Here is a 12,359-nt window from a genome sequence, read left to right as displayed (position 1 = left end):
TCACTGCCGTCAAGCCAACCCAGAAAAACACACAGTTCTTTTACAGACAAACAGCTAACGTTTTCTTAGTCTCACATAAGGTATAAACCAAAGCATATTTAGGAAGCTGTTTTTGTTGAACACATAAAACTTAAGTAAAAACACTAAAGTGCATCATTAAGACCAGCCCCTAGCCCCTACTTTCAGTCAGACCACTGCCCTGAAACTCTCCTCACACAAAATCCAGGAGCCAGACTCCCTTCAGAAAAGCTCCCGAAGACAAGGAGCGAGGTCCTTTAGCTGTGTACCCTGCACTCAGAGCCGGCACCGAGTAAGTACCTGCTGGTACGGTGGACGGTGTCAGCTTGCCTGGACAGCCACTGACAGTAGACTCCAGGGAGACCAGCCAGCGCCTCTGCACCCACTACTCATGGCGAGACGGTTCCTGAGCCAATGTCTGCCACCGACTCATAGGACAAAGAGCCCCATGGGCTTACAATGGCTGTGTGAAGTGAGCTGCTCTCTTGATCTGGTCTAGTACAATACCTTTAAGTGTCTGTATCTTCGTTTCATCTCGTTACGCTGGGATTTCGGGGCAAGACTGTGCTCAGCCTATTTAGTCCTGCAGATTTCACAGGTGTCAATCATATTCTTGGCTCCGGCTTCGTTTCTTTGGACACGGAACCCTCACCCTTGGAGAGCTGACTGCCTCTAACCAAGGTGGCTTTGAATTTATGATGCTGTATTTCCTTTTGTAGCTCAAAACTGAGAAAATATAGACATAATTACCATATTACATAGAATTGAGCCAACAATGCAATGATACTGGCCTGAATAATGCTAAGCACACGAAGGCCTGGAAGTGTATTTTGATTAACACCAGTAGGAAGCATCTGTCTAAACTAAATCAAGGAAAGGGCACAGTGGCAAACTCGGTAGAGGTACACAAATGCTCCCCAAAGCAGCTCTTGATCGGCACGACTACAGAAGATATTCAGGGACTGTCAAATGAGATTCACTCTTCCCACTGTTGGAAATGTTACAGGGCAGGTGCACCTCATTTTCCACAAGCCAGGCTGAGACCCAGCAAATGCTGCTCTGTGTAATGACTTAGGTGTGACCACTAGTGATGATGTCACATAAAGTTCTCAGTGACACACGATGGAGCTCTTGTCCAGGAATGGGGCCCAAAGAGGCTGCAACATCCAGCCTGCTCGGGTCCATCTGGGCAGCTGAAACCCTTCTGAGACATGCCTGCATCTCTACATGAGGACCAACAGATGAGTTCTTCACTGAGATCAGTCTCTGGTGCCATCCTCAAGGGTCCGGGAGATTTGACATAGAAATCTCTATCAGCAGTGAAACAAATGCATCCATCACTGGGCTCTGGCCTTAGAAACTGGCAGCTCTCAAATGGCTGCCCAGGATGAAAACAGGCCAAACCTAATTGAACCTTCAGAAGAAATTCAGCCTAGAGAAACAGCATGATCTGAGCTGAAACACAGCCAGACCTCTGTGTTAACCCAACAGAGGAAACTCATCAAGGACCTTCATTCTGGATCAGCGGCAATATTGTTATTTTTTTAAAAAGGGCTTTGGAAAATTCCCTTTTCCGACAAATCAATTCTACCTGCACCACAGATGTCAGAGATGCGAACGCTTCCACTCTATCAAGTAAGTACCTGTGAAGCCTTTAAATACATGGAGGATTTCTTTGGTTCTGCGTTCACTCCACTACAAGTCCTTCTGGACACCGACAGGGATGGATGGAGCTACCTGGGCAGGAGCTGATATTTTAACTGAAATGGACCTGAAACATACCATATCTGGTTTGGTTCTTTTCTCCTCTCAATCTAATTGAACAGATTAGGGGCCAAGAACTGGCCAAACCTATTTCTAGTCTTTACTTCAACGTATGATGTGCTAAGTCGATTCAATCATGTCCAACTCTACGACCCTATGGACCCTCTGTCCGTGGGATTCTCCAGGCAAGAATACTGGAGTGGGCTGCCATTAAAGCAGAAAGAGTTATAACACCTACTGTGACATTTGCAAGGGGGGACTTTTATTTTCAAATCCTTTGTAACTCTTAACTATTTTATGTATGAGGGGCAAGCAGTAAATGGAGTCAGCTTAAAACTGATATCGGCATTTAAATGTAAAATTTAATGTTCCCTCTCCAAATTAGAATGTTTTCATAAAGCATTTTTGGCTTTAAAAAAAAATGGAGGGAGGGGAACTAATCTATCAAATTAAGTGAGAAATCCATAAAACACTGGCAATAAACCTCTTCTGAAATCCATAAATTTCTATGCTCCCATCTATAAAGCCAATTATTCTGCATATTCTCTAGAATCCCTTGTTGTGATATAAAAGAGCTATTACTTATTACTAGCGAATGAGTAAGAAAATAAAATTCAAGATTGAAGGGTGAAAAAAAAAAGATTGAAGGGTGAGCTGGAGAAGGACTTAATTATTCTATCTCCCTCAGGAACAAAAAGAAAGCTCTCTCTGCTCAAGCCTGGCAAGGTCCTCAGCCATCCAAGCCTTGAGTCCTTAGACTCAGGACCTCCACCATCCTTCTGAGGTCCTTAACCACTGACACATTTCTAAGTGTCCCTTTTGTAAAATGAACTGTGATTACTATCCTTGAAATGTCTCTAATCTTGTTAGGGAAACAGGCCATGCACAAAAAGACAAGATCAGCAATGTCCAGCGTGCCAAATTAGTGCCTAAGGAGAGAGTGCCCAGCGAGAGGTCTCTGCACCCCCGGGCTGCGAGGGGCAGGTCCTGGGGCCGACAGAGGCTTGGCCTCCTCTCCGTGACTGGGCTCCTGTCCTCACTGCGCCCTGCTCCCCACCTTCGACCTCCACAGTACTTTCTTCAAGAGCACTTATCTTTGTCTGTGAAGATTTTTGTACTTATTTAATATAATCTCTCCCTTTTGGCTGTAATCTCTCAAAAGATGGGTGTATCTATTCTGTTTACTATTTCACTTCTCTACTTTGCCCAGCACCTAGAACAATGAGCACATGGCAGGCTCGCAATGATTGTGAATGAAAGAGCAAGCTTTTGGCATTTCAACAAGAAGAAATGGAGAAAGGCACTCCAACAGGAACAAAGGGATAAACCAAAGTGTAGAGGAAAACAGTGGGTGAAGGAATTGACAGGAACCAGAAAAATGGAGGGCAAGATGAGACAGAAAGCCATGTGCAGAAGCTGGAATTGGGTTACTCTCTGCAGAACCATGAATCCAGGCCAAGAAATTTCAACTTTGTGCTATAGCAATAGGGCACTGGGGAGCTTCTCAGTCAGGGGAGATGATACAAAATATTTAGGACTATGTCAAGGCAGTCACAAGTAACACAGACTAGAGGAGAGGCCCTGGGGAAAGCAGAACACTGAGGTGGCGGCTGTCGAGCTGACACCAGGAGGGCAGGTGGGGACGGACAGCAAGGGGGAGATTCTGAGAGAAAACCTTGGTGACTGACACAGGATGGGGAGGAGAGGAAGCACTCGGGGTCAAGGGCACATGAGGGATGGAGACGCCTTTACAGAGCCAGCATGGGGTCATTTATACCACACAGGCTTCCCCAAATCTCATCCAGCCTACTGCTTAAAAAAAAAAAGAACTGCTACAGAATCATCTCTGCCTCTAAATAAGGCCACAGTGAGAGCCCTACAGATGCCACACACTGCCTGAGCAGGCCTGTCAGGAGGAGAGCAGATGTAGTCATACCTCCGTGCCAGGGGAAAGACCTACATTGATTTTGCCAAAAAGCACAACAGGGGAGAGGCTGAACTCTGCCTCAGGCGGGAAGCGCGGGCAGAAGCTTCACAAGGCAACCAGGAGCCATCAGTCACTTGACAGAGCAGCTCTCTGTATGGCCTCCTAAGGCGGAAGAAGGGGCTCTGGAAGGGTCACACACATGGCCCTGGATTTGGGTTCAATGATAAATGGGTTCCTGTGATTTTTCAGGAGAGTAGGAGGTTCATCAAACTCCTTGATGAGGTGTTACCGGGTGGTATGTGACAAGTAAAACTCCATCAGAATATATAATGCAATCTGTGGTGACATCCTACAGCTCTGAGAGGACCTGAAGACCTGAACGCAGCCAGGGAAGAGCTGGGGCAGAAGCGGTGTGAGAACAGCCACCCGAGTTGAGGGAGAAGGAGCTGGATTTCCTGGCAAGGAAATGAGAAGGTCTGAGGGTGGGAGGACAGACTCGCAGTGTCAAACATCTGCAGGACTGCTAGGCAGGACAGCATGCAGGGCCCAGAGCCGATGGGGTGGCAGTCACAGATCCCAACCGGAAATGAGGGGGGCGTGTTCGCAATTCCACACAGGTAACAGCGGGCGGGAGAGGGGGTCACTTTGGGTTTCCCAGCAAAAGCTTGATCACCACCTCAGGAAACGCGGAGGTGACTGTGTTCAGATTCCTTCTGATCTCCTGATTTAAAAATTTGCTAGAAATCATTGTATCAGTCTGTGAGTCACAAAAGAAAATACCCAACAGTCTTCTGTTTGGGACATCAATAGAGGGAGGAGACGCTCTGAACTGTAATAGTGAAAAGAGAAACTCATGAATTTTCCCAGGATTCCCTCTTCCAAATTACTTTCCTTTGTATACCTAGACAAAAAAACAATTCTTTTTCTGGAGTTGGGGAGAAAAGTAAAATAGGGCTGCAATAAATTGGGGTTAAATAAGAACTGAAAACTGCTAATTAATACCAAAATGACATTTCAACTCACCTATATGCTATTAATAACTACAATCTCATTAAGACTTAGAAGCTCCAATTGGTCTCCCTCATTTAACAACACCAACATCTTTGGCAAGTCATTTCAGCTTGCAAACTTTAGTTTCCTCATTTGGAAAACTGAATCAAATAGTGGACAAGATCAAATAGTTGCTATAAAAATCACCAGGATGCTTGGTCTTGGCAGCCATTTTCTGGATTTGACACCAAAAGCAAAAGCCAACAGAAGCAAAAATAAACAAGTAGGATTGCATCAAATTAAAAAGCATCTGCACAAGCAAAGGAAATGAGTAACAAAATGAAAAGGTAACCAGTGGAATGGGAGAAAACATTTGTAAACCACATATCCAAATAAGGAGTTAATATCCAAAACATACAAGGAATTCAACTCAGTATTTTTAAAAGTATGTATATATATCAAATAATTTTAAAATGGGCTGCTGCTGCTGCTAAGTCACTCCAGTCGTGTCCGACTCTGTGCGACCCCACAGACAGAAGCCCACTAGGCTCCCCCGTCCCTGGAATTCTCCAGGCAAGAACACTGGAGTCAAAGGACCTAAATTTTTAGACATTTTTCTAAATTAGACAATCAGGGCTTCCCTGGTGGTCCAGTGCTTTAGAATCCACCTTGCAATGCAGGGAACACCAGTTCAATCCCTGGTCCAAGATTCCACATGCCATGGGGCAACTAAGCCCGAGCGCCACAACTACTGAACCTAAGTGCCGCAATTACTGAAGCCTGCATGCCTAGAGTCTGGGCTGCACAAGAGAAGCTACTGCAATGAGAAAACCACACACTGCAGCGAGAGAGTAGCCCCTGCTCACTGCAACTAGAAAAAGCCCATGTGCAACAACGAAGACCCAGCAAGGCCAAAAATAAATAAAGAAGACAAACAAGTGGCCAACAGGTACATGAAAAGATGCTCAGCATTATTAAGCAACTTGGAAATGCAAATCAAAACCATAATGCGCTGTCACCTCACACCTGTCAGAATGGCTGTTCTCTCCGGTCCTACAAGCCAGCACAGAGCTATTCGCCCAGCAGCAGACCCCAGGACGGCATGCCCAAACGCACAGCAGATACAAGGCACCACCCTGGTTTTCTTTGGAGGGTCTGTTGAAAATAGCTCCAAAGCAGAAAGGAACTGGAACATTTATACAAACCACACCACTTCCACTGAGTTTACAATGGCTTCCTGGTTGTTTAAATCAGGGCAGGCAAGAACAGACTGTCAGACAAATTGTCATTTGTAGGCTCCTAGTGAGCTCAGGCAGTTTTCCACCTGTCCAGAGAGATAAACAGGCCGCTCTGAGTTATGGACAGGTGGGCCCTGTGGCGCGAAGACTGGCTCATTCGAGCTCCTGAGCAGGACAGAGCGGAATGCCTGGGGTAGAGTCCTCAGCATCGTGGCCCTGCCCAGAATCTTCAGGCCACAAGCACTCCTGTTCCCCACTGGCTATTCCCCTGGGGGCACCAACAAGGGACATCGCTGGGGAAGAAAGCAGGACAAAGGAAAGTAAAGGAGCCCCAGGCGGGTCGGGCAGTGTTCCATGAAAACAAAGAGCAGAGACAGCATCACATCTCTGAGGGCGAGAGCACAACACTGGCATCCAGAAAAGAGCTCTGTGTCATTGCTGAGGGTCATAGATTTCAAAGGAAGTCCACGTGCAGTCCACACTGTTTTCACAGGGTCTATATAAATAAAAAGCCCATACCACGAGTACTAAGATGTTCTGTAGAATATAAAAATATTTAACAAAAATTAGAAAACCCCTGGCAGAGAAGGCTGAGAATGAAAGGCTGTTGGCAAAGCCTCTCCTTGATTCTACCAGTAAAAATAAGAATGAAGAGAAAAAAAAAAAAGAGGAAAGAGGAAGAAAGTAAAAAGACAGGAAAGAGCACAGATGAAAATGAGAGAAAGAGCAAAGGGGTGAGAAAAAACAGAGAGAGAAAAATAAAGAAGCGGAGCTTCCCTGGTGGTCCAGTAGATAAGAATCTACCTGCCAATGCAGGGGTCACGGGTTTGATCCCTCGCTGGGAAACTAAGATCCCATATGTTGCGGGGCAACTAAGCCCATGAGCCACGACTCCTGAGCCCTCACACCAGAGTCCGTGCTCAGCAACGAGAGAGAGAAGCTTCCAGAGTGAGAAGCCCATGAACCCCAAGTAGAGAGTAGCCCCTGCTCACCGTAACTAGAGAACACCCACTCACAGCAACTAAGACCCAGGGAGGACAAAAGTAAGTAAGTAAATAAAAGAAAAGGACAGAATAAGTAAAAAGATAGAAAAAACACAATGAGGAAATCTGGAGATGCAGGCAGGGTCTCATCACTGGCCTACTGCAGAGCCAGGACCAGCTCTGGCTTATTCACAATGCACCAGGCCATGGAGATGCCCACATTTACATACATATTTAATCTGGACTAAGAAAATCACATGGATTTGTCAGACAAAAAGGCCAAAACTGGACTCTATACTCTGTAGCTCAGATGGTAAAGAATCTGCTCGCGATGCAGGAGACCCAGGTTCAATCCCTGGGTCGGAAAGATCTTCTGGAGAAGGGAATGGCAATCCACTCCAGTATTCTTGCCTGGAGAATCCCCATGGACAGAGGAGCCTGGCAGGCCACAGTCCATGGGGTCACAAAGAGTCAGACATGACTGAGCGACTAACACTAATACTACTATTCAGTAAATGAGCTTATTTTTAAAATAGGAAAACAAAAATACCCTCCACCCTACCAGACCACTTAAAACCAAAGGGGAATGTAGAGATTGTAGGATAAAAGTTGTGACTCCTGAATAAACCTAGAAGCAACGTAAATAGTCACTCGAGGCTCCAATCTGTCCCCAGAGGTAGGAGGGTCACATTCTTGCTTCAAGTGGGAGGGCTGTGCTCAGCAGAAAGGACTTGTTTACATAATAAAGAACAATACACACTGCAGAACAGTAGTGTGGGAAGTTCAGCCATGGTCAGCGGAAACTCAAGCCCAAATCTCTGGGTTTAAGATCTAAGGTATTTTCTTGCACACCTGACCCTCAAGGGTTAAAAGCAAGCACGGCCTCTGTGGAGTTGAACCAATCAGCATTTCTCTGGATGACATCATGCCTCCAACTGGACAGCCTGCTGGAAAAGCGTCTGGGACCTGGCTCGGGAGGGTGCCCTCCTGGCTGCTGCCCCTTCACTCCACGTGGACGGACTCAAGGTCCCTGCAGCTACCATTTCAGTCAAAACCAGGACACTCCCCAAACCCCTGGCCAGAGATTACTCTGTTTGCGCAAAATGTATGCAAAGCATGTCCCTATTCTTCACCCATCTCTCACTAGTTTAATATTGATGAAAGCTGATTATAAAACACGGATTCATCACTTAAGCCTTTAGCTAAGTTCTAAATGACTCCAATGTTTATGCTAAGTAGACAAGTGGCCTTCTGTGGCTTTTCCTTTCCAGAGCTTCAATCCCATTCAAAGGCAGGTATGAATGAGACCTATTTGATCCCTTAGGACTTTTTATATATTCAAACTACTATCTGACCAGACACCAACTGATGTTGTTGACACTGCCAACCACGTGGTAAGGAGAACAGGTTTCTTCCCTAGAGTTGGAAGCGGGAAAGGCTTCCAGTTGAACGATGAATTTCTCCTGCTTCCCAGCTCCCTGAACATCCACGCCTTCTGGTTCATCTGCAAATGAAGATTAATTTACAATTTACATGCAAGAGCCATGTTGACTGCTCCAGCACACAGCCACCTATGGTGGTTTAGACTTGACAGAAACCATGCTAGAAACGTTTGTATCACTCATGTCCCTGCAGGAAAAAGAAGGCACATTCGAACTGGGGAACTGAAGCAGCTAAATAAAGGGATTATTGGTACAGGTTTGTGTTGCGGACAGAGAAAGGAACAAGGGTGGAGCCCCAGACCTAGAGGGCCTGGGGGAGGAATGTTACCAAAATGCACACAGGACAGCTACTGAGACAGGGTCTCCCACAGCGCTGGGCAGGGCAGCCCAGCCAACCCAAGCTTTCCTCGGCCGAGTGATGCAGTTCACAAGGGTCGGCCTCCAGGGGCACACAGGCAGATAAGAGGGTGGAGAACACACTGAAGGGAAGATGGAAGATGCCATGCACCACGTCTAACAACCAGAGAACAGCCAGAAGAACAAACTAACTGACCTGATGATACAAGCAGAGAAAGGATACTGTGCTTTTCAGAATGAGGACCTGAATCCAGATCTTACTGACACGGCCACAGCAAGCCATCCCCAATATGCAATTAGGTAAGAAAAGCAAAATATAAACCAGCAAATGTACTAAGAGCTCAAATCTGGATATATATCAAACGTTAACAGAGACTAACTATGTAGAGAGCTGAAGGTGATCTTCCCAATCCTTATCTGTATCTTTTACAGTTTTATTCATGAGCAGCCTCTCAGTTTACCTTCTATAATGCCACAAGGGATTGTTAAGGCAAAGAAGGTGCTGATTTGACTGGAGAACACAGACAGTGTCTACTGAAGCTGCGATTTAGAGCGCCTCTCAGACTGAGCACTCTTAAAAGCAAACTCTTATTAGTTCTTTGTTACCAGAAACATAACAGAAAATAGGGAGAATACAAGCATCACTACTGTCCACTGTCTCAGAGGTTGCCCTTAACTAGGCTAACTTCCAGAATCCTCGGTCCAGGGCCATCAATAGGGCCCACAGTAACACTTGTGAGGAAGAGGCTGCATGTGAAAACAGTGACCGTCCACTGCGCATGTGCCCAACATACATCACCCCCACACCCAGCCAATCAAGTGGCCACACAGGCCCGGATGCAAAAGGGACATCGGAACAATAAAGGGGAGAGAGGCTGCGGGTTGCTCTCTAACCTCTTCCCTCTCAGGGAATCAGGCAGAAAAGCTCATTAATTTCTCAGAGAACAATGTGGGGCACCTGCCCTCTTCTCCGAGGCGGGGTGGGCTCTTCCGTCTTGGGTGGGGCAGAGTCAGGCAGGAGACTGAAGCACTTGAATTTCCCAGTTTCCACCAACCCTTCCCCCAAAGCTCTGCCTTTCTCAAATTCTGAAGACGCTCCAGGCTGCAGTTCTCTCCCTCCAAAGCTGTAGGCACAATAACAGTATTAACATCTATTGTTCACTCAACACCTTATGCCTACTGGGAACTGTGCTGAGTGCTGAAACATATCTAATTGGTAAAAACACTTCTGAAACACAGATTTGACCGCCTCTGTTCCACAAATGAGGGTAACCACTCAGGCTTCCTACAGCCTCCCACACGGAGGTGAAGCTGACGAAATCAGGTCTACTGACTCCGAAGCGGGGCCCCTGTGCTGCCCTGCGCTGCCTGCCAGGATCAGCCCGGCCGACCCACGGGCAACCCCATCTGCGCTGGGGTCGCAGCCGCCCTGCCCCAAAGCCTCCCTCTTCCTCCTGGTCCCCCTGGTGAAGAGCTGAGCTGGGCCCAAGCACCTTCAGGGCAGCCTTCCAGACCCCTTCGAGAGCTAAAGATGACAAAGAAAATAAAATTGTCAAGCACAGGATACAGGCAAAGCAGCCTTCAGGCAGGGGTCATGGTGGGTGGCGAGCAGCCATTACTTAATGCCCTGTTCTAGGGAAGTCTGCCAAGCCCTGCGTTTAGGGCCAAACAGGGTGGGAAACACTCCTCAAGTTTCTCTTTAGATAGAGATATCCCCTAAAACCAAGTATAATATGGCTCAAAACAATACTGAAGGGTTAAACGTAAAGCGCTCTGTTAATGTTTACTATGCAAGCACAGCTTCATCTTCTGAATGCTTTCCAACAAGACCTCAATTGCCTTTAGTTTTTTCACACTTAAAATCTAACAGTCCTTCTGGTGGTTAGCCTCACCACAGACTGGCCCAGGAGCCCCTGGGTTCCCTGTATCCACCTGCAATCTCCACCCAAGACAGCATCAGCATATGCACCTCCTTTCATTAGGATGTCAGGAGACCCAACAGGCAACTTCAGTTAAGCCTGGCTGTGCCTCGGTGATTTTATGTTTCTTTTCCAAGAGGAAATGGTGGAGCCCATAACACTGCCTGGCAGTGCTGTACACCAAGAGGGCCTGGACAGTCTGTGAAGAACCGTCCAGCACTGCTGACCGCTTGGCGTGGAGGATGTGCTCAGGGTGAGACATAAGAAGGGCTGATTCATCAGGCTGGTACAGCAGCCCATGCGAGGAATTCTGAGGCACGCGGTGATACCAAATCTCTCCCTCCCTTCTCAGCCTCACGTTCAAAGTCCTCTCACTCTCTGGTCCAGTCTCACCTTCTGCCCTCCCTTTTTCCTCTCCCTGTATACTCTGCCCTCTACAGGAGCCACGTGACCTGAGCTCCCGCAGACCCTCGCCCTCGCTGACCTGCTCTCTCCGCCTCGATGGGCTTTCTCCATCCCATGGCTCCAATCTGGTTCTAACCAGAACGCCTGGCTCTTGAATTCCATGTCCAACTCCACTTCTCTGTGATCTTTCCTGAAGCTCCCTTTCTGCCCTCTCATACGCCTCATCTCTGCCCACCCCACTGCCACTGATGTTTTTCTCTGTTGATTTCTCCTGCCACTTCAGAGAATATTGCCTCTTACTCTTAAACTGCCTTATCCTATACTGGACCATGAGTTAGAAAAACTCTGTTTTGGAAAACAAAGGTAGAGTACACATCCCTACAAACCCCTACTCTCCTGTGTGTCATCTCTTGGGCACAGGCGCTCTCGAATACCAACTACCTTTCCTTAAGTGGCCTGGCATCTAGCACAGGCTCACCACCAAATCCTGGTTTGCTAAACAGTAAAGATTTTCTCTGGCACAGTCAGTCCTGTCCTGACTAAATAGAGTCCTAAACCTCATCTTATCTGGAGATGAGTGCTGGAGGAATTGGCCCCGCCCTGTTCCCATACTGGGAATGGGATTAGCTTTGGTTTACATAACTTTTACAGCTGCAACCCGGATGGGCTGGGTAGGGCATTTAGTCTACAGAATGTACAAATGGACATGCCAGCTGCAGTGGTCCCCTCCTCTTCGAGAGCTAAATTCATCTCGTGAAAATGTTCTGGGGAGACAAATCCAGTCCGCTTCAAAGTCAGCTTCCTCCCAGCTAGAAGCCTGCGAGGGTAGTACTTGAACATTCCCTGCATGTTTACCAAGCTTTGAGAAACACATTCTTCTGCCCAGGAAGACATGTCACAGGTCACTGCAAAATACTTGGGCACATATTTCTATTCTATAACAATGGCTCTGAAAGGAACCTGGGCCCCAGATTCCAAATGTGTTCTCCTCACTAATCACTTTTGTTTCCTGAACCACCTAGCCCTCTGCCCTACCAACCCAGGAATGTGGGATGGGCAGAAGGTTCTGCCCGGAGAGCATGTGGTCTTCCTGGGAAAAACAGGAGATTCACACGTGGCGGAAAACAGAAAATCCCCCTCTAGTCTCCTTTCATCAGCTTCTCCCAAAGCCCCGTCCCCCCAGCCCTGCATGTCCCCTCTTCCTCCTGAAGGCTCACAGGAAGTCCTCTACTTCTTCCGCAGCATCTTTAGGGTGAGCCTAGCTCCCTCAGTTAGGCCGATGGGATCCAAATATTTCCAAACAGCATGTCACTTCT

General features: G+C 47.2%; 1 protein-coding gene across 7 annotated transcripts in view; it reads right to left on the bottom strand.

Annotated features, from left to right (window-relative positions):
• ANKS1A (ankyrin repeat and sterile alpha motif domain containing 1A) overlaps positions 1–12,359 on the bottom strand; it is a 177,077-nt gene that overhangs the window by 49,142 nt on the left and 115,576 nt on the right. The window lies entirely within an intron of this gene.

The sequence above is a fragment of the Moschus berezovskii genome, chromosome 23 (assembly GCF_049115385.1).
Source record: "Moschus berezovskii isolate FMDL1 chromosome 23, NW_MosBer_1.0, whole genome shotgun sequence".
In the NCBI taxonomy this organism is placed as follows: Eukaryota; Metazoa; Chordata; class Mammalia; order Artiodactyla; family Moschidae; genus Moschus; species Moschus berezovskii.
The sequence above is the reverse complement of the archived record's forward strand: the minus strand, read 5'-3'. Positions and strand labels throughout refer to the sequence as shown.